The following is a 6928-nucleotide window of genomic DNA, read 5'->3' as shown; positions in this document are numbered from 1 at the left end:
CCGTTGCTGAGATATGACGAGAGAAGAAACGGCACACCTCAGATATGATTGGCTGGCTGGGAAGCCGTGCAGGCCCTGATATGTAAATTTCAGGGCTAAATGTCTAAGTCCTCACAGAGGATTGGCTGCCTGGGGACCTGGCAGTAAAATATAGAAATAGTATGATTAAGCATAAATACTACATTTAGTAGAAATACTATGTTTTAGCACAAATACTATAAAAAGCAGAAATACTAAAATTTAGCAGAAATACTATATTAAGCACAAATCGTATAAAAAGCAGAAATCGTATAAAAAGCAGAAATACTATAATTTAGCAGAAATACTATAATTTAGCAGAAACACTATAATTTAGCAGAAATACTATAAAAAGCAGAAATACTGTAATTTAGCAGAAACACTATATTAAGCACAAATACTATAAAAAGCAGAAATACTATAATGTAGCAGAAATACTATAATTTAGCAGAAATAGTATAAAAAGCAAAAATACTATATTAAGCACAAATCCTATAAAAAGCAGAAATACTATATTAAGCACAAATCTTATAAAAAGCAGAACTACTATATTAAGCACAAATACTATAAAAAGCAGAAATACTATAATGTAGCAGAAATACTATAATTAAGCACAAATCCTATAAAAAGCAGAAATACTATATTAAGCACAAATCTTATAAAAAGCAGAACTACTATATTAAGCACAAATACTATAAAAAGCAGAAATACTATATTAAGCACAATTCCTATTAAAAGCAGAAATAGTATAATTTAGCAGAAATACTATAAAAAGCAGAAATACTATAATTTAGAAATACTATAACACACACAGAAAGAGAGAGAAGCAACTTTATAGATCAGTCAAGCAGCCTGGGAGCTGCTGGATTTTAATCAACCAATCAGAGATGCTGTGTACATTTTCCCGCCAAAACAGGTGCAGCCGTTTTTACACACACAGCAGAGAGACAGGATTTTTGCAGTCTATTTCTCATAGTGAGGACTACCCTCCAAACAAATGGCCATAATTTCCTAACTGTAGGGGCTAGAATTGTCATTCTTACACCGTTTTGTTCAGAAGAGATGGGGGAATCTTCAAGTGTTGACAATTTATCATTAAAATATGAATTATTAAAGATATTTGACTTGTAATGCACCATAACTGAATAGAGGCAAAGCGAAAACTGCCTTGACTTGCCCTCAAACAACGCTTTCTAACTCTAAATCTATTTGGAGTATCGATATCATTCTTTCACCGTAAGAGACAGCAGGCTTTGGTGAACAATCATGGAAATTTTCAGGTCTCTGTGGAAATCTATCAAAAAGATATGACGAGAGAAAAAAGTGGTTCATTTCCAGAGTTTGAAAGCTGAAGAAATCTGAGCGAAGGACGAATTTCCTACCCTCAAACAAACGTAATTCATGGCCAAATGGTAATAGGTGAGAAAAAAATTCTTGATTTGTGAGCGTCAGGAGTGTCTGAAGATATATCAGGACAAGCCTCATGTCTTAACGTCGCTTCGTTAAGGAGATATGACGATTCGAATATGCCTCTCATTACAGAAATCAAGCGGTGATTTTGAACAAACTCTCCATTGACTTTCTATGGAGAGTTTTGAGACTTTGTGTTGGTCTGAGGAGATTTGCCAAAATTCTATAAATCCCACAACAATGATAGTGACATTTTGTGAAAGCCAGCAAAAATACCTACGTTTTGATGTATAATTTGTGTAAGTTGAGTGAAAATTGAGCAAGTAGCAAGAAGTTGTTCGGACATGAAGAGAAAATTGCCAAAGGTACAGCGGCTCACTTAGAACCAACTGCATAGCAACCATAACAACGCATGTATTTTGTGAAAAATCACAAAGATGAAACTCAAAACTTGAAAAGGGATAAGATGAAAATGGTAACAGATATGAAAAAGCTGAATCATACATGAATAGCCCAATAATTTGTGAACATTTTAAAGTTTGAATGGTTGTTCTAGGTGAAAGTATGAGGAAGTAGTTAAGTTTCAAAAACAAGCAAGTTTTAGCAGAATTGCGGAAGTTTTCCATTCATTTCAATGGGACAAATTAAAGGAAAAAAGCTTAATATTTTAAAAAGTATAATAGCAAAAAATACCAAAAGTCATAGCGATCATTAGCAGAAATAGCAGAATAGTTTAAAATTTGAACGGTGAAAATCGGCTGAAAATTGTGGAAGTAGTTAAGTGCCAAAAAAGTACAAAAAGTGGCAACTAGAATAATAATAATAAAGAATAAAGAGAAACAGGAAAACAATAGTGTGGATGCCTTAAAGCATCCACACAATAAAGAGAAACAGGAAAACAATAGTGTGGATGCCTTAAAGCATCCACACAATAACTAGAAAAATTTGCATTTCCTGCGAAAATGCAGTGTGAATGCTGTAAAGCTGAAGCTGTCTGCTGAAAACTGCTGAAAAAGCTGAAAATAGCTGAAGAAGTTGAAGTCAGTATCAAAAAAGTTGTTGAAATTGTAATAAATTTGTAGATGAATAACAACTGAGCCAAAATATAATAACTTTGCAGAAACTTAAGTAGAAACATAAAGCGTTTCCAAAAATACTATATCAAAGGAGAAAAAAGCAGAAATGTTGTAACTCAGCAGAAACATAGTAACTTGGCAGAAATAGTACAGCATGGCAGAAGTGTTATAATACAGCAGAAATGTTAATATGTAGCACAAACCTAAAAACTTGGAAAAATGTTGTAAGAGTACAACTTAACATACAGTAGTATAATAGTAACACCTAGTAGAAATGCAACATAGGAGCTGAAATAGTATAATTCAGCAGAAAAGTAATAACTTTAGCAGAAATATTGGAAACGCAAAACGGCCAGCTTCAAAAAGCTGAAGTTCCCTCAAAAGATTAGTTGTTGCTCAACTGTGAAAAATTGGCAGAAACATTAGAAAAGTTACAAAGGAACTGCCAGCAGATACACAAAGCTAAGGCAAAAATGACATGCCTAGCAATGTTTTACAAATAGGGACATACACACACAGAAATGGCATGACTTAGCAGAAATACTGTATTTAGCACAAATAGTAAAATAGCAGAAATACTATGAGTTTGCATAATAGTAATAACTTAAGTAAAACTATTGGAAAAGCAAAATGGACGGCTGAAAAAATGCTAAACATGGTTAGGTTCCATCAAGTGTACTTGTTCAACTGTGAAAGATTAACAGAAATTTAAAAAACAAACAAAAAAAAGAAAGAGAAATAACAGCCAGCAGATCCACACAATTACAAATATGGACACATATGGAAACACAAATGCACAGAGGGACACACACACAGGATCTATGCCTGTCAACCAGCCTCAGTATGTTCAATTTATATCCTACAATGAGATGCTGCCAAAAAAAGGGTCTCTCTCTCTCTCTCTCTCTCTCTCTCTCTCTCTCACACACACACACACACACACACACACACACACACACACACACAGACACAAACACACACACCACAGATGCTGCTTGTGTCAGAAATATTATGATTAAGCATAAATACTACATTTAGTAGAAATACTATGTTTTAGCACAAATACTATATTAAGAAGAAATACTATAAAAGAGCAGAAATACTATAATTTAGCAGAAATACTGTATTAAGCACAAATCCTATAATAAGCAGAAATAGTATAAAAAGCAAAAATACTATAATTTAGCAGAAATACTATATTAAGCAGAAATATTATATTAAGCAGAAATACTATAATTTAGCAGAAATACTATAATTTAGTAGAAATACTATATTAAGCACAAACACTATAAAAAGCACAAATACTATAAAAAGCAGAAATACTATATTAAGCAAAAATATTATATTAAGCAGAAATACTATAAAAAGCCGAAATACTATATTAAGTACAAATACTATAAAAAGCAGAAATACTGTACTATGATTTGGTAGAAAAACTATAATTAATCAGAAGTACTATATTTTGCAGAAATACTATATTAAGCACAAATCCTATAAAAAGTAGAAATACTATATTAAGCACAAATCCTATAAAAAGTAGAAATACTATATTAAGCACAAATCCTATAAAAAGCAGAAATACTATATTAAGCACAAATCCTATAAAAAGCAGAAATACTATATTAAGCACAAATACTATAAAAAGCAGAAATACTATAGTAAGCTCAAATCCTATAAAAAGCAGAAATACTATAATTTAGCAGAAATACTATAATTTAGAAATACTATAACACACACACACACAGAAAGAGAGAGAAGCAAGTTTTTAGGTCAGTCAAGCAGCCTGGGAGCTGCTAAATTTGAATCCACCAATCAGAGAGGCTGTGTACTTTTTCCCGCCAAAACAGGTGCAGCCGTTTTTACACACGCAGCAGAGAGACAGGATTTTTGCAGTCTATTTCTCATAGTGAGGACTAAACTCAAACAAATGACCATAATTTCCTAACCGTAAGGGCTAGAACAGTCATTCTTACACCGTTTTGTTCAGAAGAGATGGGGGAATCTTCAAGTGTTGACAATTTATCATTAAAATATGAATTATTAAAGATATTTGACTTGTAATGCACCATAACTGAGTAGAGGCGAAGCAAAAACTGCCTTGACCTGCCCTCAAACAACGCTTTCTAACTCGAAATCTATTTGGAGCATCGATATCATTCTTTCACCGTAAGAGACAGCAGGCTTTGGTGAACAATCATGGAAATTTTCAGGTCTCTGTGGAAATCCATCAAAAAGATATGACGAGAGAAAAAAGTGGTTCATTTCCAGAGTTTGAAAGCTGAAGAAATCTGAGCGAAGGACAAATTTCCTACCCTCAAACAAGTCTAACTCATCTCAGAACGGTAATAGGTGAGAAAAAAATTCTTGAATTGTGAGCATCAGGAGTGTCTGAAGATATACTGGGACAAGCCTCAAGTTTTAACTTCACTTTGTTAAGGAGATATGACGATTCGAAAATGCCTCTCATTACAGAAATCCAGCGGTGATTTTGAACAAACTCTCCATTGACTTTCTATGGAGAGTTTTCAGACTTTGGGTTGGTCTGAGGAGATTTGCCAAAATTCAGTCAATACCACAACAATGATAGTGACATTTTCTGAAAGCCAGCAAAAATACCTACGTTTTGATGTATAATTTGTGGGAGTTGAGTGAAAATTGAGCAAGTAGCAAGAAGTTGTTCGGACATGAAGAGAAGACTGCGAAACCTACAGTGTCACACTTAGAACCAACTGCATAACAACCATAACAACGCATGTATTTTGTGAAAAATCACAAAGATGAAACTCAAAACTTGAAGAGGGATAAGATGAAAATGGTAACAGATATGAAAAAGCTGAATCATACAGGAATAGCCCAATAATTTGTGAACATTTTAAAGTTTGAATGGTTATTCTAGGTGAAAGTATGAGGAAGTAGTTAAGTTTCAAAAACAAGCAAGTTTTAGCAGAATTGCGGAAGTTTTCCATTCATTTCAATGGGACAAATTAAAGGAAAAAAGCTTAATATTTTAAAAAGTATAATAGCAGAAAATACCAAAAATCATAGCACACATTAGCAGAAATAGCAGAATAGTTTAAAATTTGAATGGTGAAAATAGCACAAAAATTGTGGAAGTAGTTAAACAGTAAAAAACGTACGGAAGCAACTTGAAGAATAATAATAAAGAATAAAGAGAAACAGGAACTCAATAGTGTGAATGCCTACAGCATTCACACAATAATAATAATAAAGTATAAAGAATAAAGAGAAACAGGAAAACAATAGTGTGGATGCCTTAAAGCATCCACACAACAAGCACCTAGCACGCTGCCATGGGAACGGAAATTCACAGAGAAACCACCGGATCCTCCCACTGATATGACCACCGGCCCCACTCCTGCTAAACAGGTGAAAATAGATTTTTTCAAATAGTTTTTTTTTTTCAAAAACTGTTGTATAGAATTACATTTTTGCTTGATGCGATTTCCCTAAAATTAAAAGATTAAAAATAATAAAACCATTTTTAAAAAGAGACTTTTCCATTTGACTGAATTTTTATATGATGGATTATGCATAAAAATAGAATTGGGCTGAAAGGTCTATTGCTTTATTAAGTATTCAGGTGTGTATCAAAAAGTAACTAAGTAATAAGTAAGTAATTACTTTTGAAATTAAGTAATCAGTAATGTAACGGTATAACATTTTTTGAGAAGTAATGAGTCATGAGTAACTAATTACTTTTTTCCAAGTAACTTGAACAACACTGATCCACACACAAACACTAGAGAAGAATCAGCCACCGCTTCTATTCTTACAAACGTCACAATTTGCAAAAGCACACAATAATAACAGTTTGAATGTTTTTATTCACATGAAAGTGTTTCTACATATGAATCATTAACAACTGTCAGATTTAATGTGATTTCTAAACAGAGAAAATCTCAGCTTAGTGTTTTGTGTTCGCATTAGACCTGATATAACAAAGAAAAGAAAGAAAGAAAGAAAAGATTTTTTTCTCATCAAAGTTTATAAATCAAGTGTACAGTTAGCTTTGATTTAGAAGCAGCACAGTATGAAAGAGATGTTTCACAGAACATTTACCAGAGACAGACGCTGAATAATATGCTACAGTTATTCTTTATTCTTTTCTACTTTTGTTAGTGTTGCCATAACTCTGCGTAGTTTCTCTTCATTGTCATTGATTTCTGCAGCTGTTGTCTTAAAGTACTTATTCATGTACTCCTTGCCGGCTCCCACGAAAGTCTGTAGGTCATCCATTAAATCCAGCACTGGTGTAAGCAGTGATGTAAAACATTTCACTGACTTCAAAAGTTTGTACAAAGGATCCATGAGACGTTTAACAACATCAAGGACAGCAGGAACATAGGCTTTGTCTAAATAATTTTCAGCCCGGAGGACAAAAATAAACCAAATTCATGTAACAA

The sequence above is a fragment of the Neolamprologus brichardi genome, chromosome 9, assembly GCF_056152115.1.
Source record: "Neolamprologus brichardi isolate AB-2024 chromosome 9, ASM5615211v1, whole genome shotgun sequence".
Lineage (NCBI taxonomy): Eukaryota > Metazoa > Chordata > Actinopteri > Cichliformes > Cichlidae > Neolamprologus > Neolamprologus brichardi.
Note: the sequence above shows the minus strand (reverse complement) of the source record.